Source organism: Dama dama, chromosome 18 (assembly GCF_033118175.1).
Source record: "Dama dama isolate Ldn47 chromosome 18, ASM3311817v1, whole genome shotgun sequence".
NCBI classification, from domain to species: Eukaryota; Metazoa; Chordata; class Mammalia; order Artiodactyla; family Cervidae; genus Dama; species Dama dama.
In genome coordinates, this window is record NC_083698.1 from 60,476,180 (window position 1) to 60,503,297 (window position 27,118).

The 27,118-nt window shown below is 39.7% G+C and overlaps 1 protein-coding gene across 5 annotated transcripts in view; it reads right to left on the reverse strand.

The window, feature by feature from the left end:
* The window catches only part of BBS9 (Bardet-Biedl syndrome 9), a 438,091-nt gene that overhangs the window by 123,838 nt on the left and 287,135 nt on the right, over positions 1–27,118 (reverse strand). The gene's annotated exons all lie outside the window — the stretch shown is intronic.

Below are 27,118 nucleotides of genomic sequence, written 5' to 3' on the forward strand. Positions count from 1 at the left end.
TTTCTGAATGTTGAGCTTTAAGCCAACTTTTTCACTCTCCTCTTTCACATTCATCAAGAGGCTCTGTAGTTCTTCTTTGCTTTCTGCCATAAGGGTGGTGTCATCTGCATATCTGAGGTTATTGATATTTCTCCCAGAAATCTTGATTCCAAGTTGTGTTTCATCCAGTCCAGCGTTTCTCATGATGTACTCTGCATATAAGTTAAATAAGTAGGGTGACAATACACAGCCTTGATGTACTCCTTTCCTGATTTGGAACCAGTCTTTGTTCCATGATTCGTTCTAACTGTTGCTTCTTGACCTGCATACAGATTTCTCAGGAGGCTTGGTCAGGTTTTTCTGGAACTCTCTTGCTTTTTCAATGATCCAGCAGATGTTGGCAATTTGATCTCTGGATCCTCTGCCTTTTCTAAATCCAGCTTAAGCATCTGGAAGTTCACGGTTCATATACTGTTGAAGCCTAGCTTGGAAAATTTTGAGCATTACTTTACTAGCATGTCAGATGAGTGCAACTGTGCAGTAGTTTGAGAATTCTTCGGCATTGCCTTTCTTTGGGATTGGAATGAAAACTGACCTTTTCTAGTCCTGTGGCCATTGCTGAGTTTCCAAATTTGCTGGCATATTGTGTGTAGCACTTTCACAGCATCATCTCTTAGGATTTGAAATAGCTCAACTGGAATTCCATCACCTCCACTAGTTTTGTTCATAGTCATGCTTCCTAAGGCCCACTTGACTTCACATTCCAGGATGTCTGGCTCTAGGTGAGTGATCACACCATCGTGATTATCTGGGTCATGAAGATCTTTTTTGTATAGTTCTTCTGTGTATTTTTGCCACCTCTTCCTAATATGTTCTGCTTCTTTTAGGTCCATACAATTTGTGTCCTTTATTGTGCCTATTTTTGCATGAAATGTTCCCTTGGTATCTCTAATTTTCATGAAGAGATCTCTAGTCTTTCCCATTCTATTGTTTTCCTCTATTTCTTTGCTTTGATCACTGAGGAAGGCTTTCTTATCTCTCTTTGCTATTATTTGGAACTCTGCATTCAAATGCATATATCTTTCCCATTCTCCTTTGCCTTTCATTTCTCTTCTTTCACAGCTATTTGTAAGACCTCCGCAGACAACCATTTTGCCTTTTTTGCATTTCCTTTTCTTAGGGATCTTTTCCTTAGGGTCTTGATCATTGCCTCCTGTAAAATGTCATGAACCTCCGACCATAGTTCTTCAGGCACTCTGTCTATCAGATCTAATCCCTTGAATCTATTTGCCCCCTCTACTGTATAATCATAAGGGATTTGATTTAGGTCCTACCTGAATGGTCTACTGATTTCCCCTACTTTCTTCCATTTAAGTCTAAATTTGGCAATAAGGAGTTGATAATCTGAGCCATAGTCGGCTCCCAGTCTTGTTTTTGCTGACTGTATAGAGCTTCTCCATCTTTGGCTGCAAATATAATCAATCTGATTTCAGTATTGACCATCTGGTGATGTCCACGTGTACAGTCTTCTCTTCTTTTGTTGGAAGAGGGTGTTTGCTATGACCAGCGCATTCTGTTGGCAAAACTCTATTAGCCTTTGCCCTGCTTCATTCTGTACTCCAAGGCCAAATTTGCCTGTTACTCTACGTATTTCTTGACTCCCTATTTTTGTATTCCAGTCCCCTATAATGAAAAGGACATCTTTTTTGGGTGTTAGTTCTAGAAGGTCTTGTAGATCTTCATGGAACCACTGAACTTCATTTTCTTCAACATTACTGGTTGGGGCACAGACTTGGATCACTTGGATTACACAGACTTGGTTTGCCTTGGAAATAAACAGAGCTCTCTGTCGTTTTTGAGATTGCATCCATGTACTGCTTTTCAGACTCTTTTGTTGACTATGATGGCTACTCCATTTCTTCTAAGGGATTCTTGCCCAAAGTAGTAGATATAATGGTCATCTGAGTTAAATTCACCTATTCCAGTCCATTTTAGTTCACTGATTCCTAGAATGTCGATGTTCACTCTTGCCATTTCCTGTTTGACCACTTCCAATTTGCCTTGATTCATGGACCTAACATTCCAGGTTCCTATGTAATATTGCTCTTTACAGCATCGGACTTTACTTCCATCACCAGTTACATCCACAACTGGGGATTGTTTTTGCTTGGCTCCGTCTCTTCATTCTTTCTGGAGTTATTTCTCCACTGATCTCCAGCAGCATATTGGAGGCCAACCTGGAGACCACAGGAGAAGGGTCAGCTCAGAGAGCACAGGAGACCTGTACACTTACCCCAGACCTCGCCATGAACATCGCTTCCACTAGACTGTTTTCTTTATAACAAAGATAAGAGCAATTCCAGGGGCTAAGCCTCGTAACACAAAGTCAGAAAGCTGTTAAAGTCTCTGATGTCAAGCAGAGGTGGCATCCTTTAGTCCACGATCCATGAAATTGGAGTCAGATGTCCTGAAGTCAAATCCCAGCTTAGCTGCCCCAGCAAGACACTAGGCCCTGGAGCAGCAGCTGTGTGGCACCAGAGCAACTTTTAGGAGATATCCCTCATCCAAGGGCAAAGGAGAAGCCCCAGCAAGATGATAGGAGGGGCGTAATCACGTTTAGAATCAAACCCCATACCCACCAGAGACGCTCAGAGGGCTCAAACAAACCTTGGGCACACCAGGACCCAGAGACCCCACAGAGACTGAGCCAGAAATGTGTTTGAGTGTCTCCTTCAGGGTACAGGTCAGCAGTGAACTGCTGCAGGGGCAGGGGCTCTGGGTGCAGCAGACTTGGGTGTGGCATAAGCCCTCTTGGACGAGGTTGCCATTAACCCCACCATAGACACCATAACTTACACAGGACTGGGGAAACAGACTCGTCGAGGGCACAAATAAAACCTTGTACATACCAGGACCCAGGAGAAAGGAGCAGTGACCCCACAAGAGCCTGACCCAGACTTGCCTGTGAGTGTCCAGGAGTCTCTGGCAGAGGCGTGGATTGGTGGTGGCCTGCTGTAGGGTTGGGGGCACTGAGTGCAGCAGTGTGTGCATGGGACCTTTGGAAGGAGGTTGCCATTATCTTTATTACCTCCACCATAGTTTGGCCTCAGGTCAAGTAACAGGGAGGGAACATAGCCCTGTCCATCAACAGAAAATTGGATTAAAGATTTACTGAGCATGGCCCTGCCCATCAGAACAAAACCCAGTTTCCCCCTCAGTCAGTCTCTCCCATCAGGAAGCTTCCATAAGCCTCTTATCCTTCTCCATCAGAGGGCAGACAGAATGAAAACCACAATCACAGAAATCTAACCAATCTGATCACATGGACCACAGCCTTGTCTAACTCAACGAAACTATGAGCAATGCTGTGTAGGGCCACCTAAGACGGGCAGGTCATGGTGAAGAGTTCTGACAAAAGTTGGCCCACTGGAGAAGGGAATGGAAAACCACTTCAGTATTCTTGCCTTGAAAACCCCATGAACAGTATGAAAAGGCAAAAAGATAGGACACTGAAAGAGGAACTCCCCAGGTCGATAGGTGCCCAATATGCTACTGGAGATCAGTGGAGACATAACTCCAGAAAGAATGAAGAGACAGAGCCAAAGCAAAGTTGAAGAAAGCTGAACTATTCATACTTGTCTTTTCCACACAGATTTAGCCTTTCTAGTCCCAATACTATTATCTCTGAAGCAAAGTTACAGGCAATAATCATGGATCTCCATCTCTCCATAGAGATGCCACCAAATAATGAAGAAACCAAAGCTCTAGCTATTATGGAAGAGCCATGTTTTTTCAGTTCTAAGGGAACACATAACTAAAAATTATAAATTCTGACCAACTGACACATACCATCAGTAGCAGCTGGGATTGGCAAGGAAAGCAATAGTTAGAATACATTTCTAAGTCTCAGTTTCCTCACTTGTAAAATACATTCATAATAGCTACGTAACAGGCTCATTATAAGAATTAAATAAAATTAAACAAGAACAGGTGAATATGCTTTATAATATTAGCTATTATTAAATATATAAAAACTGAGAATGAAAACACCAGCACTCCACATTCACGATCTATCAGAACAATCTGAAAGATATTAATATATCCTTATTTCAATTGAAAAAAATGATAAAACAGATGTTATTATACTTTTATAATCAGATCATCTAAATGGAGACCTTTAAAATTTCTCGGGGAAAAATGAACTTCAAGGGAACTATTCCTCCCTACCCTGACCCCCTCCTCTACCAAAAAAAAAAAACAAAAAAACACCTCTACAGAATTATAAAGAAGTTGTTTTGAAATAAAGAAATATCTATTACATATTTATTATTCCCATTCCATCTACGGTTAAAGAAACATATTCCCATTTTACAGAAGAGGAAACTGAGTCAAAGAGTAAGTGAAAAGCAGCAAATAAAGCTCAGTCTTCCAAATTTACACTTCTTTTCTTTTTACATTACCCTAGGCTATCTAAAGAATAGTTCTCTCATTTTCATGAGGCTCATTTTTTTATCTTGACCTAGTTTTTCTGATGATGTCTGTGGTTCATTGAACAAAGATGAAGGCATGTTTTCAATTATTTTAGATTTATAAGCAATTCTATCAGCCAAAGCAGATAACCCCATTTATAGACTGAGTCCCATAAGACATTATACAAGTTTGGATGTATCATATATAGAATACAATTTTCATTTAAAAAACACAGAAATGTCATTTAAAAGCATGAAGTATATTTAAACATTAGCACATCTAAAAATACTTGAGAATATTATACCAGAAGATTTGTCAACATATTGAATAACAAGCAATTTAAAAATAAAGGTTTTCACATACCCATATTAAATAAAAATGTCAACTCGTAGAATTTCAGAGAGGGCTGGGTCTACAGGGTGATAGAATTTTTAAGCCTGATCTCTCTAAAAGTGAACTGAACACCTTTACATTTATATAATATTTGATAGGTCTCATTCTATAATTTAGGCTCTTCTGGTTTAGCTAACAGAATAGTTTAAAAGCCTAAAATACTTGAAAATCATTATTTTATTTTTGTTTATATCTAGTTGCAATAGCCCCATTTTACCAGTTGAAGCTTGTTCCAGCATCAAAGAATTTGATTAACTTTACTTCAAATAAAAATAAAAGATTAAGAGCAATGGTGAGAGCACATCCCAGAAACACCTTGTAAACTCAATCTAGAGTCTCAGAATTTTTAGAACTGGAAAGAATCATTATAACAAGCAAACACTTTGGAACCCATTTTGCCCGCTGCTCCGAACAACACAACTATTTTTTTCTTTCACAAGTTCCCTAACTGAAACTGGATCTACTACAAGCCAGTAGACAGTTAATCTAGAAATTCCCTTTGCTATTTCACTTCTAAATATACAATGCCAGCACTATTGGTTGAACATCTAAGCCTTTGCACATCTGTGTTTTGGTCTATATGACTCTAAGCAACCAGTTTAGTTTGGTTTTGTTAATTAATTGATAGACTGTTCAGTCAAAAAACATAGTCTCAATCCTTTGGCCAGAGATGGCTAAACACAAGGGAAGCCCCGGGCACACCACTCCCTTTATGAAATCTTGGCAAACTACAAATCTGACAAACTACAAATCCATTACTCCTTATGCAGATCTTCAAGATCTCTAGGCCTGGGGTTGGCCCAGGTCTTCTATTTTGATCATCACACATAAGCATACACCCTTCTATCTCCCATTTGCTCTTGGCTTGTCCTTGTAGCTCTAAATCCCCAAAAGGTTTAAATGCAAGATGAGTTTGTAGTTGATCTAGTTACTCAGACTTCAAGTGTTCCTAATTTTAAAAATATTTTTTAGAAAGTGGACAGAGCATGGGCTTCATGGATGTTTCGTGAACCCAATCCAGACAGTAATTCCGTTGTGCAAGAAGAGCTGCCATTTCAGGCATGTCTTTTCACTTTTCCCCTGGGTAAACTCATTCTGACTTGTTCCAAGCAATATCTTCATTTGTGTGGGACAGGTTTTAAAGAACTCACTCAGAATCTTTAAATGTTTTTCCATACGTATATGCTTAAGCACAGATTTTCTTCTAATGTTTAGTTAAAGACAAGAAGAACTCAACATCACTTTCCTGTCACTGCCAGAAATAATGTAAACAGTACTCTAAGCTTTCACAATTTCAAACTGAACTATTTCAATTTTCCAAGTCAATATACTGTAATAACTTTTACTGTCATCCCACAGTGTTTTCAGATAACGGTAGCCATCCATAGGAGATATTTCTGTTACCCAATAATTGCGGCAACCTGGAGTTAAACTTACTATGTGCCATCTCCCAGTGCCCTATGAGAAACTACATACATTACTTCATTTCCTACAATGACATTCTCTTTCTTGTCAAAAAACTTTACATATTTCCATAATCAAGGAAATGACTGCAAGAAAAGATCTGACTGACTTCAAATGTAAATGTAAAACACCTCTTGGATATAAAAGCCACAATTATGGATATAAATTTGGAATATTTTATTTATTTAATAGAATAAAAGCATTTCTCAATAAGAGAAGCAAACAAATAACTGAGTATTAATCCCAATAAAATGTTCCTGTGTAATCAAACTAGAGTTAACACTTTAAACTTAGATAAACTTTTATTAGCTAACAATTAACCCAGTGTATGTACCCCAAGGAAAAACTATATAACTTCATGTTTGAACACCATAAAAACACCAAATAGAAAAATAAAATTAAAATGACCTTTAATATAGGAAGAATTAACTTCAGAAAATTTCCCTTCATCAGCATGTAGAAAACATTTATGTTATACATTAGAGTCCATTTGCTCATTCATTCAATAAATATTTATTATGTGGAAGAGACAGTGTTAGGTGCTGGCAGTATTCCCATGAACCAGACAGACACACTTCCTGCATTCCTAAAGTCTCTTGTCTGGAGAATTTACCATCAATTCAATTCAGCAAGTATTTAACAAGCATCTGTAATAAACCAGTACTGTTCTGACTCATTTAAGGATATGAGAGAGCTAACATAGGATCTGTGGCTTCCTTTCTGTGTCTTTGAAAATAAAAAGCTCTTATTAATGAAGTGCTTAGGAAACAATATAAACTATTAGTTGCCAATAATAAAGACCATGGAACGCAAATACTATTTCTAAATCCACTTGGTAAAAAACATGTACTATATGAAGTTATAAGAGTCCAATGCAAAAGAATATCTTTTTAGCGAATCTTCAAAATTCTAGCAAACATTGCAAAGAAGAAAAACCTTAACATTTTATTTCATGGATATATCTTAAAATGCTGATCTCTTTTTTCCCTATTCAGAGTAAACAAAACATTTACTGTCTTTTTAAATATATAAAAGGTCATTGAACACCCAGTATAATTCTTGCTTGTTTTTGTTTTTATCAAGTCATATGGAAAGCAGATTCTGTGTCTGAACAATTAAACTGGCTTACAGTAAGCTCAGGGGAGAGCAACCTAATTGTCTTAGAGCAGAAGACAAGAAATTAAAAGCCTTCAATCTTTTTCTGAGAGTCTTACAAACTCTCCTGAGAGGAACATGGGAATTATCCAAAGATTTTTAAAGTAGTTTTGGAAAAAGCAGTGGATATGTTAAAGAATAATTTACTTTTCAATAACAAAATCAAAGCACTGAAGAGAGTATGCTTCCAAATAGAGAATTTTGATTTAGATAACAGACATCAAGTTAAAAATATTTTTTAAAAAAATCATTCCACTACTGTGGCAAATAGTCTGATGGTTCCTCAAAAGTTAAACATAGAATTACCATATGACCCCATAATCCCACTCCTAGATAAATGCGCCAAAGAACTGAAAACAGGTCCTGAAACAAGTACATATACATATATGTTCACAGAAGTACCATTCAGAATAGCCAAAAGGTTAAAACAACCTAAGTGTTCATTAACAAATGAATGCATAAACAAACTGACATACTTATACAATAGAATATTACTCATAAAAAGGTACAAAGTACTAGCACATGCTGCAATGTGGATGAACATCCAAAATATTATGCTAAGTGAAAGAAGCCAGACACAAAATGTCACATATTGTACGATCATTTTTATATAAAATATCCAGAATAGATAAATCCATAGAGACAGAACTCAGATTAGCGGTTTACCAGGAGCAATGGGGAAGGTAAAATGGGAGAAATGCCTTAATAGGTATGGAGTGACAGAAATCTGGAGGCATTAGAGAGCAATGATGATTAAACCACTCTGAACATACTAAAATTCCAATGAATTGTTCACTTTAAAATGGTTAATTTTATATTATGTGAATTTCATTTCAAATCATTCTTTAATAATGCTACATCAACAAAACTTCTGATAACACTGAGGACAATATTATTTGGAAAAATACAGATACTGACAACTCTTAAGTTTAAAAGTGATCCCAAACAGACTCTGAATGTAAAAAAATTTTTCAAATGCCTTAAACAATTTATGTGGTTTATATTTTCTTTATATGCATACTTAAGTGTGATAAATTATAAAACTTGCGTTTAAATAAATCTCTCTAAATTAATTGCCTGGTGGTTCAGATGGTAAAGAATCTCTCTCATTATAGGAGATCCAGGTTTAATCTCTGGGTTGGGAAGATCCCATGGAGGAGGGAATGGCTACCCACTCTAATATTTTTGCCTGGATAATCCCACAGACAGAGGAGCCCAATCTTGAAGATTCATTGGAAGGACTGATGCTGAAACTGAAATTCCAATAGTTTGGCCACCTGATGTGAAGAGCCAACTCATAGGAAAAGACCCTGATGCTGAGAAAGATTGAAGGCAAAAGGAGAAGGCAGCAAAGGATAAGACGGTTGGATGGCATCACTGACTCAATGGACATGAGTGTGAGCAAACTCTGGTAGATAGTGAAGGACAGGGAAGCCTGGTGTGCTGCATTCTATGGGGTTGTGAAGAGTAGGACATGGCTTGGCAACTGAACAACAGCAACAAAAATCTCAGAGTTCTCTCAATACGTACGAAATAAACACTTAAGTAAAAATAATTTTTTTTAAAATTCCATTGCTCTGTTTTACCTGTATGTGAAATGTTTTCAAAGTCAGTGATGACACTTAAAGAGAAAACTATGACAAGTTATACAGATCAATATGAGTACACAAAACAGCTTTTTAAATAAGCAAGCAGTTAAAGGTAAAGCCAGGAAATTTTGGAAATCACGTTAGGAGTATTTAAACCTTAAATTTCCACAAAGATATGAACACTGACTAATAAAAAAATAAAGACTATCAAATAAATCTAATATAATCATAACAGAAATCTTATACCAAGGTTTACCATTAGGCAGATTCTCACGCACTTCAGAACAAACTGTATGTAGACAGGGCAGGACCAAACACCTTCCAGCTGTAAGAGGCTATGAAATGAAACTATTCTGTGGTGAGCACTCAACAACAAAGTGGACTGAAAGCAACAGTAGTCTCAAATGCCATCATTATGTTATAAGAGGAAAAACACATTTTACAAATCGATTAGAGGTTTTTATAAAAATGTCATTTCAAATTTCAATATTTCCTGACTAATTTGCTGGGAGAAATATTAATAACCTCCCATATGCAGATGACACCACCCTTATGGCAGAAACTGAAGAAGAACTAAAGAGCCTCTTGATGAAAGTGAAAGAGGAGAGTGAAAAAGTTGGCTTAAAGTTCAACATTCAGAAAACTAAGATCATGGCATGTGGTCCCATCACTTCATGGCAAATATATGGGGAAACAGTGGAAACAGTGGCTGACTTTATTTTTCTGGGCTCCAAAATCACTGCAGATGGTGATTGCAGCCATGAAATTAAAAGACGCTTACTCTTTGGAAGGAAAGTTATGACCAAGCTAGACAGCATATTAAAAAGCAGAAATATTACTTTGCCAACAAAGGTCCGTTGAGTCAAAGCCATGGTTTTTCCAGTAGTCACGTACGGATGTGAGAGTTGGACTATAAAGAAAGCTGAGCACCGAAGAATTGATGCTTTTGAACTGTGGTGTTGGAGAAGACTGTTGAGAGTCCTTTGGACTGTGAGGAGATCCAACCAGTCCATCCTAAAGGAGATCAGTCCTAGGTATTCACTGGAAGGACTGATGTTGAAGCTGAAACTCCAATACTTTGGCCACCTGATGTGAACAGCTGACTCATTGGAAAAGACCCTGATTCTGGGAAAGATTGAGGGCAGGAGGAGAAGGGGACGACAGAGGATAAGATGGTTGGATGGCATCACCGACTCAATGGACATGGGTTTGGGTAGACTCCAGGAGTTGGTGATGGACAGGGAGGCCTGGCGTGCTGTGGTTCATGGGTTGCAAAGAGTCGGACACGACTGAGCAACTGAACTGAACTGAGTAATTTGAATGGTCTACATAAGTTCAAACATCAAAAGTTTTTTTTTTTTGTAAAGTATTTTTTAAAGTACACTCATATATATGGTCAAGACCAAGGTTGAAAAATTGACTCCATGAATAAAACAAGTTTATTAAGTTTAAAACCCCAGAACCAATGAGCACACTTAACACTCAGACTTGATTTTCTAATACTACTATTAACACTCTCCAATAAAAGAACATGGGCTCCTTGGAGGAAAAACTGATTCTAGGTTAGGGTAGGAAATATACAAGATGAGCTTGGAACATCTTGCCGTGTCAGGAAGGAATGCAGTGCTGGAGGAAAAAAAAAAACAAAAAACAGCTCAAATGCCTTCACTATCTGGACTGGGATATTTATGAATATTTGCTTGCAAAAACTGGCTATGAATTTACAGAGATAGGCCAGTTCTTTCATCTAGAGCAGCATTTCTCATCGTCAGCTCTATTGACATCATGGGTCCATGCTTCTGTGGTGGATGGTCCTGCGCACTGAAGGAAGCTTAGCAGCATCCCTGGCCTCTATGCACTAGATGCCAAGAGCATCATCCCTTTCTCCCCATGTGACAATCAAAAATCTGCCCAGTGTCTCGGGGTTGGGGGTGGGAAAGGAATCAAAATTCCCTCCCTTCATTGAGAACCATACTCTAGAGAAACTTTCAAAATGATGAACTAAATAACACTTGATGGTTATACAAACTGATCAAATAACACTGTGAGATTCTGGCTAGTTTTTAAAGAGCCAATATAGTAAGAGGAAGAGGGATCTTGCTAGGAAAAGAGTTTGTTTTTTCTTCTTTAACGTTTCTCCTCTTCTTTCCCCCTCAGCAATCAGCAATAAGGCCTTTTTAATGACTATTCTCTCGATCCCCTAACTTCATTTCCACTGCTGCTAAAAAAGCCCACGGTAAAAAAGAAAAAAAGCCTGAGTGCTTGACACACTTCACAAAGCTGTCTTTCAAAGACACTGGGTTGAAGAGCATTTTAATTAAGAACAGGGACAACAGCCTTTCAGTGCAACGCAGAAACAGCAAATAAGGAGGGGGCTACAGTTTCTGGAATCCCATCTCTTCGGCTGCCGGCGAAAGCACACTGAACTCACAGCACTAAAAGAATTGCCATAATATATTCAGGGTGTGAAATTGAGAAATGTTCACCTATTCCAGTGAACCACTCTTCCATAACATTTGCAAAGAAGTGCAAGTATACTCCCCTTGGGCAAACACCTGTTTATGAACAAGAACATGTCATTAACAGAGGCCAGTTTCTTTAACACCCTGTGCCAAATTCAGTGTAACTCATTTGGCGTCTGTCAGAATTGGGTTTCTAATCCTGTGTTCTAGACAATTAGCTACAAGCCTTGGCTTTTTGTTACTTAGTCTAGCCTACAAGAATAGAAGGGTTTTTCACAAAGATAAATGGGTGCAGGATAGTTAATTTGAATACTTTCTCCAAAATGGTAAGCTAATTCTAGAAATTCTTAAACTGAACTAGAACCTTAAGGGCAAATATAAGTATACACTGATGTGAGGTGTTCTCAAGGAAGAAACTTATGAATCAAATGAGTAAACAGGTGCACTGACATAATGTTCTGAGAGCTAAGTTTTCAAAAGGTAAAAGAAGTTTATGTTTCATTTTTTCTCTCATTCAGAAAATCAACTTTACAGATGTGTTCCATTCACCCATTCTTCAGCTGAGTTTTACATTCCTTCTTAGATAAAGAGGGACATAAACAGTTTAGCCAAAACCAGAAATTTTCTATAACAAATACAATTCAGAAAAATAAAAAGCACAGATCCATCCAGGCCAGACAACTGTCCCTTTTACAGAGTACACCTGGAAGCCCATTTAAATTATCTTGCGCTGAGCTCAGGGGAGAACTAGCTAACTGTCTAAGAGCAAAAGACAAGAAACTAAAAGCCTTGAATCTTCTGATTATGTGACTTGGTATGTTATTCTGACAACTTACTTAACCTCTTTGGACTTTTATTGATCTATACATGGCAACTATTTGGCAAAATGATTGGGTAATTTATGGAAGGGATATTTTAAGAGCATTGGCTAAAAGTTGTCAAAGAAAACAAATTGTATTTTTAAACTCTAAATCGACATATTAGGGTCTTTAAATAATACTCTTTTCAGAGGTATCTTTATCTGGGTTTTTCCACAGATAAATCTTCCACATTTCCAGACAAACTGATTTTGAGTTTGAAATTATCAGCTTGCTAAAAAAAACTGTAAAAGATTTTCCTAAGACATATATTTTCTGTATATTCTATGAAACATTTTAAGTATAAAAATTACATCTTATTCCATCAACAACTAAGTTTCAGAAAACATCAGATCTCATAATATATGGAAATGAGTATCACAACATCTTTCATTGATTAACTATAGTAGAAGGGCTTATTAAAACAGTAACAGTAGCCAACATTCATGAATTCTTAGTCTTTGGTCAAGAGAAAGCCTTAAAATCTTATCCTCAGGGCAAGCCAGAAAAAAGCCCTGAAATCTGCCTTTCCACCCATTTCACAAAGTGCATCAATAAGACTAGTTTTATGGAGATAAAAACTCCTCTGAGCAAGCATAGGCTAATTTATTTCATTTCTGATTTTCTTCTTGTACCTTAGGAAAATATGTGGCCTCTTGCCAATGACTCTCAGAATTACAAAGCTAATTACTTTTGTGACTCATTAATCAGTGTGTTCCATAAGCTTTCCAGAAAGATGACCCTCTGTGTAAACAACTTCTGAAGAGGCCCACAGAAGCCAGAGAAGAGGACAAAAGGATAAATCCTAATCTGTCTCCCAAAAGACTAGCTTTAAAATAGTTCTGGAGTGGACGTAGGGCTCCCTCTTAGGAGCTAACACACACACATTCTCTCACCATGTACCATGGAAACCAAGTCTCAGTCCTACTTATGCCTCCCCGCCAATTAACAGTGTGACTTGTTTGTACAGCTCAATGTCATAAAAACAAACAACCCAGTCAGAAAATGGGCAGAAGACCTAAATAGACATTTCTCCAAAGAAGACATACAGACGGCTAATAAATACATGAAAAGACGCTCAACATTACTCACTGTTAGAGAAATGCAAATCAAAACTACAATGAGGTATTATCTCACACCAGTCAGAATGACCATCATCAAAAAGCCAACAATAAATGCTGGAGAGGGTGTGGAGAAAAGGATACCCTGTTACACTGTTGGTGGGAATGCAAATGGATACAATCACTAAGGAGAAGAGTATGAAAGTAAAAGTGATGGTCACTTAGTTGTGTCTGACTCTACAATCCCATGGACTAAAGCCTTTCAGGCTCCTCTGTCCAGGGAATTTCCCAGGCAAGAATACTAGAGTGGGTTGCCATTTCCTTCTCCAGGGGATCTTCCCAATCCAGGGATCGAACCCAGATCTCCTGCATTGCAGGCAGATTCTTCACCATCTGAGCCACCAGGAACAGTATGGAAATTCCTTAAAACACTAGGAATAAAACTACCATACAACCTAGCAATCCCACTACTGGGCATATACCAAATAAGCAACTGCTTATCACTAATGGCTCTGTTAAAACAGAATAAAAGATTTTTCTTACAGTCCCCTGTGAATCTCACCTTACGTTAGCTGGAGCCCCATTCAGATACTGCCTTGTCAACATCCAGTTGCTACACCACACGGAGGTGTTTTTTCACCACTGAAAGTTTTCTATGGCTTTTTAATTTAAACGTCATGGGAATCTATTAATTATCACTAGGGGGATGATTCTGCTGAAATAAAGTCTCGGAAAATCAAGAGTAACTTTATCAGACTGCCTTGGATAGAGGTGGGACAAGAAGGAAATACTCTGAAGTAGAAAAAAAGAAGGGGGCTAATTTATCGAAAATTTCTTTCTGGTTTAGTAAATTGACTTTCTTTGAAGTTTGAACAAATCATCTGTTCAGCAGTAGATTTTACGTGGAAAATTTTCCTGAAAAATTATGGAGGGCAGTTGCAGTCTTGAACCTCTACCTTATTTCATCAGAAACAGAAGTTTCCTGACAGTCAGAGCTGTGCTGTTGTTTATTTTATGTTCCTTCCCATTATATCCATCAACAGCATTATATCCAAAGGCACCACTATCCAATTTTAAAGACAAAGTGATGTTTGAGGAGACAAATTGTCACTTGCCTGTGGTCTCATAGCTCATCAGAATTGCCTTTATACCAGGAAGATGAGCCTTTACCCTGGGTCCCGAGTTTTGAAAGGTCAGAATGGGGCTTTCTTTTCTATGAGTGTGCATGCGTGCTAAGTTGCTTCAGCCATGTCTGACTCTTTGCGAGTCTATGAACTGTAGCCCTCCCCGTTCCTCTATCCATGGGGTTCTCTAGGCAAGAATACTGGAGCAGGTTGCCATGCCCTCCTCCAGAGGATCTTCCTGACCCAGGGATCAAACCCTCATCTCTTACATGTCCTGCATTGACAGATGGGTTCTTTACCACTAGCGCCACCTGGGAAGCCCTTCCTTTCTACACTTCTCTCCAAAGGTACAGTAAGGTCAAGGGTATGTATCAACCAAGAGTCATGTGTTTCTTCTTCCGGACATTTTCTGATTAGCTCAGAATTCTCTGTGCAAACTTCCCTAAGTTCACCTCTAAGGCTTCTTTCCCAAATCCCTTCCCAACTGACTATATAGCAGGTGTCACATGCCCACACACCTAGGCCCAAAAAGACAAGGGGTGGTCTTCTGCATGGGAAAGAAACAGCACGGACTGTGGGCTGGCATGTCGACACTCTCAGTGCACGAGAGAAGCAGGGAGGCTACGGACCCAGCAAGCCTAGGGCCTACTCTCCTTATGTAACCATGTTCTAGGGCAGAACTCTGAAGTATCCAAGAATTCAAATTCAAGCATGACTTCCCACATCAGTACAAAAGGAAATTTGTCAAGGTAGAAGAAGCTGGCTTGATTTATAACTTTTAAAAAAGTTTTGACATATGATATGTGAGCCTTCATTTGTATTCTTCCCTCCGGCCCTACAAATGTTAGCCTGAGGCCTACAGCTAGCAAATGAAAGAGCTGAAACTTGGGAACAAGTCCTGTGTGAATATAGAAAGAATACTGTGTTATCCTCAATACCTATTCCCCAACATTGTAGCAACTGTTGTGATTTAGGTGGTCCAACTCAGTTCTAGAGGTAAATCATGATTTGTCTAAACCAATCATGATAATTCCATCCCTCCTGGCAATGACTGATTCAGGCACCCGGACTAAGCCATTCAATATTTAACATTCCTCCAGCATCAGAGATTGCTTCCAAAATGAGTAGATGCTCCCACATGGGCCAAAGAGACAAGGAAAAGTCTGCTGGATGCTTCCTGAGGAACTCAGGCCTCCAGATGTCACATGCCCAGCACTGCTGTGGACATCTCACCATTACCAGCCTGAAGACGAGACTGAAACACAGAGGAAGGCAAAACCACTGAGTCACACTGGGCAACAGAATGGAAGCCACTGGACAGACAACCCTGAATCCTCTGGACTTTCAGTTATATGGACCCATGCATTGCCCTGTTGGTTAAGCCAGTCTGAGCTGGGTTTCAATTATAGTCAAAAGCATCCCTAAACCCCTAACTGGTAGATCTCAAAGCTCATGCTCTTAACCACTATACAATACTGCCTCCAAGGCAGAGCAAGGACGAAGGGGTCACGGGCAACCCTGTCAGTGAAGAGCAAAAAAGGCTCTGAAGTCCTGCTTAAGTCCAGAGTAACATGCTTTTAGATCCAGGCTGGCACTGTCAGCCTAGCAAAGGTCACTTCACCCCTTCTTCCCTCTGGCTTAGCTGTTCTGTGAGAGATGTCAGAGGATATAAATCCTCCAGATTACTACATCATCTGAAAAGCATGTCCTGCTAATGGCACCTCCATTCTTACTCCAGGACTACTGAGATCTAGCTGGATTTCCAGTACTTTCCATGTTCATATGGGACATCAGGGATTTTCACATAGACTGAGGGTTGCAGAGCCATCAGTTAAAAAAAAAGAAAAGAAAGGCACTATTTTGAAGGAAAACCTTTCTAAATTGTGTTCCAACCCCACTGCCTTCTTAAATGGAGTGGGCTTCATATAATTTAATCTTTTCCTGATGACTCAAAGAAGTCCCTATTATGAATATCAACTGCTATATTCAGCTGTACATTTATTCAGCTGGAAGAAATTATGGAGAGGTGGAAAGCTCTTTTGATCCTATACTACACGACTATAACTACTGCACAATTGTTTCTCTTATATCTAATTTTATAGTGTCTGTCTTCTTTCTTCAAACCACACAATCAGTTGTTACTTCCCACAGTTGCTGGAGTATCTTCCTACAATAACCTTTTCACCACGTAATTTACTCTGTCTACATGAAACGGTAAACCTGTATTGTTTTAAATAATATTTAGCATAAATACCACTTACTGAATGCTTAGTATGTTCCATGAATTATATTCAGAGTTGGTGCCCTTTATCTCATTGAATATGCAATCAACCTTAGCAGGAAGATACTACCCCCACTAGAGAAATCAGAACACTGAGGCACCAGTGAGCTGGATAAGTTTTCTAAGGTTAGACATTGATGAAGGGCAAAGTTTGAAATGAGGATGAACAGGGCTTTGCTATAAGTAAAGGACAGGGACTTTGTGAACATTATTTTGATTATTCAAAGGACTATGCTTCTTGGTGAGGGAAAATGAAGCTAAATTTCAGAAAGACAGAGTGTTATTGTAGAAGGAGAAAACTGGGAAATAAACTCAATTCTAATAACCCACTCCAGTATTCTTGCATGGAGAATCCCATGGTCTGAGGAACCTGGTGGGCTACAGTCTATGGGGTCGCAAAGAGTTGGGCACGCCTGAGTGACTAAACAACAACAACAACAAGAAAGAGGTACTGGCCAAATACAATATAATTTATTTGCTTAATTCCTATGATAAAAAGGAGACAGGCATAACAAACACAGTTGAATGGGTTTGTTTAATTCATCTTAAATATATTTTATCTCAGACTACATAGAGAGAAATATGTCCTGAAAAATATCTGCACTCTTACACAGACACATGCTATGTCCTCCAATGATATAAAAATCTTACTAATTAAACCATTAGGGATTTTTCAAAAATAGTAAACTTCTTAAGAACAGTAAAACTTGTGGCCATTCTAACTCCTCACTATTGGCTTCCTGTCATTGAAGCCTTTCTCCACCCAGCCCCCAGGGCCTCTCCAGGCTCCAGATCCTGTAACTGTTCCGGCTACCCTATTGTATAACTTAGCTACTTTCTGGTGAAGCTTGCTGAGTTTCAAAAAGTAAAATTACACATTCTGGAAAACCAATCTGCCCATAAGCTGCAAACTGTCTATAACCAGCACTATTCTGTTAGTGATCTATTTGCTGTGGGTGGGGATTCACGTACCCCTCCTTTACTGCTACCTTCCAGAAACTCCAGGCAATAAATAGTATATTATGGTTCTCCTCAAGGTCAGTCATTCAGGACTGATACCCGTTGCTAAAGTAGTGGCAGAACCTAGTTGTACAGCATATTCAACCAACCTCAAATACAAGGCGTTAAGATACAGGATTTCTTCCTTTTCTCCTTCCCTTCCTTCTCTCATGCACCCAATGAATAGTTATTGAAAAGCAGTGGAAATCTGGTCCTGGACTACTTGAATTCTGCTTGGTCAGTTGAAATGTGTAACCTTGAGTTGGATGGTTAAATTCTCTGGATTTTAGTTCATCTATAAATGGGGATAATAATAAAGCCTAACCCACTATTCTTTGAAAGAAAAGGAGTTAATACATGTAAAACACTTCAAACAGACTGATACAAACTAAATGTTCACTGAATGTACACTACTTTTCTTCTTATTCTGTAGCAGGCCCTATGCTACCAGATACTAGAGAGACAGCACTGAGACAGTACGTGTTCTGCCCCACAGGGCTTTTTGACTGGTTCATTTGGTACCAGTTCTTATACTGCATGATCAAACGTAGATTCATACATTTTAGAAGGAAGAAAATAACTCTGTGCAGTATCTGTTTTGGCTTAGCATAACAATCAGCACCATCATATAAAAATCATTTCAACTTTACTGAGTGCTTGCCATATGCCAGGTGGCACTAGTGGTAAAGACCCTGCCTGCTAATGCAGGAGACATAAGAGACACAGGTTCGATCCATGTGTCGGGAAGATCCCCTGGAAAAGGGAAGAGCAACCCACTTTAGCATTCCTGCTTGGAGAACCCCATGGACAGAGGAGCCCGGCAGGCTACAGTCCATGGGCTTGCAAAGAGTCGGACACGACTGAGTGACTGATCGACTGATCATGATCACAGTCGGGCCAATTGCCTTACAAGTTTACCTCATTTAATTCTTACAACAATATCATGAGATTGAAACTATCATTCTCATTTTGCAGCTCAAAAATCAAGGAACAAGGAGATTAAGTAGCTCCCCAAATTCAAAACCAGGTCAGTCTGACTCTAGAGCAATGGTTCTGAGCCCTGACCCTTTGTTGCCCTCATATTAGCAAAGGAGAGACTGTATACCAGAGCCCTTAAAATGGAAAACTGCCAAGACAAAAAGAAGGCAGTCAGACTGCATCTCACTATGAAAAGTCAACCCGTGTCCAAGAAAATGTGTATCAGGACCAGAAAATCTAGGAAACAAAGAAGAGAGAGAGGCCTGAGCTGGGGAAGTATCTGAAGGTCTGAGCAGAGCTGAAGTCAGGACATTTGGAGGCCAAAGAAACAGTCTGGAACTGGCACACACACCGATCAGAAGGTCTTGCTTTCCCATATGGCAGGCAATGTTGCAGCTATCATGGCCATCAGGGCAGAAATCTGGCAGCCAGGAATCGGCATGATGGAACATCAAAGAAAGCAGGAGGCCGTCCACTTCCATCTCACTGGTGAGATCTATGGAACATGTCACTCTGAGCTGAAAGAGAGCCTAGAAACTGGAGAGTTTTTTAACTAGGTACCAGTAAAACTTTGCCCACTACTTCTTTCCTCAACCCCCACATAATGAACTTAAAAGTTCTGCTAGTAAGAAAAGGGTGCTAGACACCATGCAGACAACCTAAGGTCCCTGAATAACATATATCCATCTTTCCTTCTTCATTAAAATCAGCTATGATTTTCTAATTTTTTTGAAATTTCCAAAAATAATGTATGTATCGTATCTAGGGCAAAAGTTACTGTATGTAGAGAAATATCAATAATCTCAGATATGCAAATGACACCATCCTTATGGCCGAAAGCAAAGAGAAACTAAAGAGCCTTTTGATTAAAGTGAAAGAGGAGATGAAAAAGCTTGCTTAAAACTCAACATTCAAAAAACAAAGATCATGGCATCTGGTCCCATCCCTTCATGGCAAATAGATGGGGAAACAATGGAAACAGTGAGAGACTTTTTTTTTTCCTGGACTCCAAAATCACTGCAGATGCTGACCGTAGCCATAAAATAAAAAGACACTTGCTCCTTGGAAGAAAAGCTATGACCAACCTAGATAGCATATTAACAAGCAGATACATTACTTTGCCAACAAAGGTCTGTCTAGACAAAGCTATGGTTTTACCAATAGTCATGTATGGATGTGAGGGTTGGACTACAAAGAAAGCTGAATGCCAAAGAATTCATGCTTTTGAATTGTAGTGTGGGAGAAGACTCTTGAGAGTCCCTTGGACTGCAAGGAGATCCAACCAGTCCATCCTAAAGGAAATCAGTCCTGAATATTCAGTGGAAGGACTGATACTGAAGCTGAAACTCCAATACTTTGGCCACCTGATGCAAAGAACTGATTCATTAGAAAAGACCCTGATGCTGGGCAAGATTGAAGGCAGGAGGAGAAAGAGACAAGAAGGGATGAGATGGTTGGACGGCATCACTGACTCAATGGACGTGAGTTTGAGCAAGCTCCGGGAGTTGGTGATGGACTGGGAAGCCTGATGTGCTGCAGTCCATGGGGTTGCAAAGAGTCAGACACAACTGAGAGACTGAACTGAATGGAGGACAAAAATTACCCAAAGTCAGCAGTGGTTTAAAACTCATAGAAATTCTGTAATAGACCCATGACCCACAGTGACCATATCAGACTGGCTGCTAGTCATTCCACTAGCATCAACAAAAATATTGGCAGATCAATGGTACAATTATGTAAAACAGCACTAAATATTTGTTGTTGTTTAGTTGCTAGGTCATGTCCAACTCTTTTGTGACCCTCCTCCCTGCCCCTGGATTATAGACCACCAGGATCCTCTGTCTATGGGATTTCCCAGGCAAGAATACAAGATTGGGTTGCCATTTCCTTCTCCAGGGGATCTTTCCAGCCCAGGTATTGAACCTGTGTCTCCTGCATTGGCAGGCAGCTTCTCTACTACAGAGCCACCAAGAAGGCCCCAAACCTTAAATATATGTGGTAGCAAGTTCAGGAAAATACTTATAGGGAAGTCTTTTGGGAAACAATTAGATGACTAACCTTCTAATGACCATTCAAATCAGATCTAAATTTTCTAGAGGCAAATTTTAGAAAATGACAGGATAATACTCAAAGACAACTCAAGCCATGACTACCGGAAATTTATTTTATTTGTGATTATTATTTACTAAGCATTGAATATGCTAATTGTAATGAGGTTGAAATACCATGCCTGACTTGACTATCTTCCCTTTGTGAAGGTCCACTATGACTGCTTCCCTGCAGCTTTAGTAATTAATTGTGGATCTCAGACCTCTCATCATATCAGTCTGTGACCATCTGGCCTAGAAGTGAACGGAGAAAAGTGCCAACTAGGAATAAAGCGGAATGTCCTGGTTTGTCTCTTCTTGCACATCTTTAGCAATCTTTGTTTTGCTTTATCTTTCTCCATGATAATGTGTAAGAAACACAATCCTAAAAATACTTGCATGGGTTGGGGATGGATGCTTCTAAGGTTTGATCCTCGTCTTTGATAATCTGTCATGCTCCTTTACTTATCTTATAAATTCATTGGATTCTTCACTGCTTATGCTTAGCTTTCTTTCTTCCTTTTCTTTTTTTTTTTTTTTTTTCTAAACTAGTAAGCAATCTTCCCCTGAGAGCAGGGTTTGCCACCTTTGGCCTAATGTAGGGTGAAATGAGTCTCAAAGTCAACTCAGACTAAATCTGTTCTCCACATGTTCGGGCCTTGTCTGGATGCCAGCTGGAAGACTTCTGCTGTGCTCAACACCAGATCCTATCTGGGGATGAGTGGGCTTCACACTAAGGGAATGGAAAGGCAAGCAGTCCAAGTCGTCCCACTGGTATTCCTCACCACTCACTCCAATAGCAGAGAGGAAATTACTGATCCTGGAAAATGTGGGATCATCTCTTTGATGGGATAAGAGAAGTACAAGAAAAAAGAAGGCAGGGATTAAGCCACTTTCTCGTTTAAACATTTTCTGCCTTTTCTTGGCCAGACACCTCATTTCTACATCAAATAAAGCTTAAATGAAGATCTTAATATTCCTTGAGATAGGGTGTTTATCAAAGATGATTGTGCTACTGAACAGGTACTTGATACATGACATGTGCCTGGTTTTAGATCTGATATCTTCCCCCAGCGGTAAGCAATCCACCTGCAATGCAGGAGATGCAGGAGAAGCAAGTTTGGCCCTTAGGTTGCAAAGGTCCCCTGGAGGAGGGCATGGTAACCCACCCCAGTATTCTTGCTGGGAACATCGGACAGACAGAGGAGTCTGGTGAGCTAGAGTCTGCAGAGCTGCAAAGAGCTGGACACAAATGGAGCAACTGAGCACAAGCATGAGGTTTGATATGATAACAGTTATGACAGCGAACATTGGAGGAGAATTTTGAGCCCTTTCAAGAAGATAGCCTTAACACTTAATTTCATTATTGATTATTAAAACTTGTTAATGAAATATTAATAGGTTAGTTCAGTCATTCAGTCATGTCTGACTCTTTGCGACCCCATGGACTACAGCACGCCAGGCTTCCCTGTCCATCACCAACTCCTGGGGCTAGCTCAAACTCATGTCCACCGAGTCAGTGAGGCCATCCAACCATTTCATCCTCTGTCATGCCCTTCTTCTGCTGCCTTCAATCTTTCCCAGCATCACGGGCTTTTCTAATGAGTCAGTTCTTTGCATCAGGTGGCACTTAAACATGAATATAATATTCAATATCAAGATATTAACCAACTGGCAATTCTGTGGATTCAGAACTGTACCCTAATGGCAGACACAGGAAGACAGGAACTTTTGGTTCACAGAAATTTTTCTCTTGTTCACAAGGACTGAATTTTTAGGGCCTCCAGTATTCACTTATAAAGTATTGTGATTGTCTCTATCACATGATGAATTGCTGTTATTGCTGTTGCTGCGGTCAAGCAACTATAGCCCAGGGACTTTCCAGGTGGCTCAGTGGTCAAGAATCCACCTGCCAAGCAATGCAGGAGGTGCAAGTTTGACCCCTGGGTCAAGAAGATCCCTTGGAGAAGGAAATGGCAACCCACTTCTGTTTTCTTGCCTGGAAAACCCCATGGATAGAGGAGCCTGGCGGGCTACTGTTCACGGGGTTGCAAAATAGTCAGACATGACTTAGCAACTAAACAACAATAATGACAAACTGTATCCTAAAAGACCCACTCTCACATTGAATACATTTAACTTTGAGGTTGTATTTCCTAGGTATTGTTTAAAAGAATAATGATACAATTAAACATTATCTGCTTCAAAATATATTAACACCACTTAGATGGGTAAAAATAGTTTCACCAAATGATGAGAAATTTGGTAAACAGGGAGCATTCCATTGTATGATAACAACTTAAGTTTTTGATGCCTCAGCTTCTCAACCTGGTCAGTTCAGTTCAGTTCAGTCGCTCGGTCGGGTCTGACTCTTTACGACTCCATGGATGCAGCATGCCAGACCCCCCTGTCCATCACCGACTCCCAGAGTTTACTCAAACTCGTGCACATTGAGTCAGTGATGCTATCCAACCATCTCATGCTCTGTCATCCCCTTTTCCTCCCGCCTTCAATCTTTCCCAGAATCAGGGTCTTTTCCAATGAGTCAGTTCTTTGCATCAGGTGGCCAAAGTATTGGAGTTTCAGCTTCAGCATCAGTCCTTCCAATGAATATTCAGTACTGATCTCCTTTAGGATGGACTGGTTGGATCTTCTTGCAGTCCAAGGGACTCTCAAGAGTTTTCTCCTACACCACAGTTCAAAAGCATCAGTTCTTCTGTGCTCAGCTTTCTTTACAGTCCAACTCTCACATTCATACATGACCACTGGAAAAACCATAGCTGTGACTAGACGGACCTTTGTTGACAAAGTAATGTCTCTGCTTTTTAATATGCTGTCTAGCTTGGTCATAATTTTCCTTCCAAGGAGTAAGCATCTTTTAATTTCATGGCTGCAGTCACCATCTGCAGTGATTTTGGAGCCCCCGAAAAAAAAGTCTCTCACTGTTTCCACTGTTTCCCCATCTATTTGCCATGAAGTGATGGGACCAGATGCCATGATCTTAGTTTTCTGAATGTTGAGTTTTAAGCCAACTTTTTCACTCTCCTCTTTCACTTTCATCAAGAGGCTCTGTAGTTCTTCTTCACTTTCAGCCATAAGCGTGGTGTCATCTTCATATCTGAGGTTACTGATATTTCTCCCAGCAATCTTGATTCCAGCTTGTTCTTCTTCCAGCCCAGCATTTCTTATGATGCACTCTGCATATAAGTTAAATAAACAGGGTGACAATATACAGCCTTGACGTACTCCTTTTCCTATTTGGAACCAGTCTGTTGTTCCATGTCCAGTTCTAACTGTTGCTTCCTGACCTGCATACACGTTTCTCAAGAGGCAGGTCAGGTGGTCTGGTATTCCCGTCTCTTTCTGAATTTTCCACAGTTTATTGTGATCCACACAGTCAAAAGCTTTGGCATAGTCAATAATGCAGAAATACATGTTTTTCTGGAACTCTCTTGCTTTTTTGCTGATCCAGCAGATGTTGGCAATTTGACTTCTGGTTCCTCTGCCTTTTCTAAAACCAGGTTCAACATCTGGAAGTTCACGATTCACGTATTACTGAAGCCTGGCTTGGAGAATTGTAAGCATCACTTTACTAGCATGTGAGATGAGTGCAATTGTGCGGTAGTTTGAGCATTCTTTGGCATTGCCTTTCTTTGGGATTGGAATGAAAACTGACTATTTCTAGTCCTGTGGCCACTGCTGAGTATAAGAAGACTGTGGTGGGCAGGGTGAGGTGGGTGGGTGGAGGTGGAGGATTATGGGCAGACCACTCAAAAAGAGTTCCAGAAAAACATCTATTTTTGCTTTATTGACTATGCCAAAGCCTTTGACTGTGTTGATCACCACAAACTGTGGAAAATTCTGAAAAAGATGGGAATACCAACCACCTGATCTGCCTCTTGAGAAATCTGTATGCATGTCAGGAAGCAACAGTTAAAACTGGACATGGAACAACTGGATTGGTTCCAAATAGGAAAAGGAGTACATCAAGGCTGTGTATTGCCACCCTGCTTATTTAACTTATACTCAGAATACATCATGAGAAACGCTGGGTTGGATGAAGAACAAGCTGGAATCAAGATTGCCGGGAGAAATATCAACAACCTCAGATACGCAGATGACACCATACGTACGACAGAAAGCGAAGAAAAACTAAAGAGCCTCTTGATGAATGTGAAAGAGGAGAGTGAAAAAGTTGGTTTAAAGCTCAACATTCAGAAAACTAAGATCATGGCATCTGGTCCAATCACTTCATGGCAAATAGATGGGGAAACAGTGGAAACAGTGGCAGACTTTCTTTTGGGGGGCACCAAAATCACTGCAGATGGTGACTGCAGCCATGAAATTAAAAGATGCTTACTCCTGGGAAGAAAAGTTATGACCAAGCTAGACAGCATATTAAAAAGCAGAGACATTACTTTGCCAACTAAGGTCCATCTCGTCAAGGCTATGGTTTTTCCAGTAGTCATGTATGGATGTGAGAGTTGGAATATAAGGAAAGCTGAGCACCAAAGAATTGATGCTTTTGAACTATGGTATTGGAGAAGACTCTTGAGAGTCCCTTGGACTGCAAGAAGATCCAACCAGTCCATCCTAAAGGAGATCAGTACTGAATATTCATTGGAAGGTCTGTTGCAGAAGCTGAAACTCCAATACTTTGGCCACCTGATTCGAAGAACTGACTCATTGGAAAAGACCCTGATTCTGGGAAAGATTGAAGGTGGGAGGAGAAGGGGACGACAGAGGAAGAGATGGTTGGATGGCATCACCGACTCAGTGTACATGAGTTTGTGTAAACTCGCAAGTTGGTGATAGACAGGGAGGTCTGGCATGCTGCAGTCCATGGGGTCGCAAATAGTCAGACACAACTGAGTGACTAAACTGAACTGAAGGTTCGCGGGGGCTTGGGGGTGGGTGGGAGGAGGTGGACGATTATGGGCAGACCACTCAACAATTATACAAGTTCTATAATCAGATCACTATCTAAAATAACAATAGTGTTAATAGTAATATCAGCACAAGTCAATCTCTACTGGTATTTGCATTCAGCAATTGATCAGTCAATGCTTTACAGCCTTAAAACCCAGGCTCATGCTTCCTCCTACAGAATGTACATCTTTACATGATTATTTCCAATAGAGACCCGATTCACCAAAATTCAAAATGACCTAGTGGACCTGCCCTACCATACAGCCTTGCTCCTCTTCTTCCCTTCCCTCTTTCCATTCACTTACTCCCAACACATACACAATTTATTTAAACACAGGAAAAGATGTTCTCTATACTCTCAGTTTCTCCATATAACTAAAAACTGTGGAAAACGCAGTTCTTAAAGCAACTAAGCCAGCCAATATTTGCCCTAAAGCAAGAGTCTTCTGCAAGATTTTCAACTTATATCTTAAAGTCTTCATGTACTGAAAAGGCTTTCTCTTTAGTTGTTAAGAGATTTTAAAATGTGTTGTAGTCTTTAGTTGAAGGTTGTAGGAGAATAGACTGATCTGAGCATCCACTCTCCACAAGTTACAGACTCCACACACAGAGTAGAATTCTTTTAACAAAAAGGCAGTTAGCTTGACCTCCCATCATGGGATGTTCTGGGCTCTTACTTAAGATCACTAAGCCACGACCCTGGCATAAATCCAAGCCAGCACTCATTTAATACACGTGTTCTTGGAGCCAAGACATCTGTGTGTTATAATGACATGCAAGTTACAAAGGAGTGTTTATATTTCACTTTAGTATAATGCGAACACTTAGCTGTCACAAATCAGCTTTCTATAATGACTAGTCCTTACTTAAAGGATTTATTATATTTCCAATTAAAGTCCTTAGCAGTATACAACAAATTTATGAGACCTGATTAAGCTGTTTATTACTGCAACTCCAGAAGTGCTATGAAGATAAGACAGCAGCTAAACATGTTGAAAAATAGGATAAACTTTTAAAAATCTTCATCATATAAAATAACTATCATATATTAATCAAACCACTTTCAAACAATGTATTTCATTTTTATCCCCTTGAATAATAGAGTCATTGTTCTCTAAAACTGACAATGAAAAAAAAAAAAGTTTGGGCAGAATAGAATGATCTTCCTGCTATCAGAAGCTATCGAGGGGCAGACTGGTTTGGATTTGAGGAGGTACCTCCCCAAGCCCCCATCCAAAGGCAGTAACAGCAGTGGCCATCTCTATTTCAGTGGTCCCACTGAAATGCAGA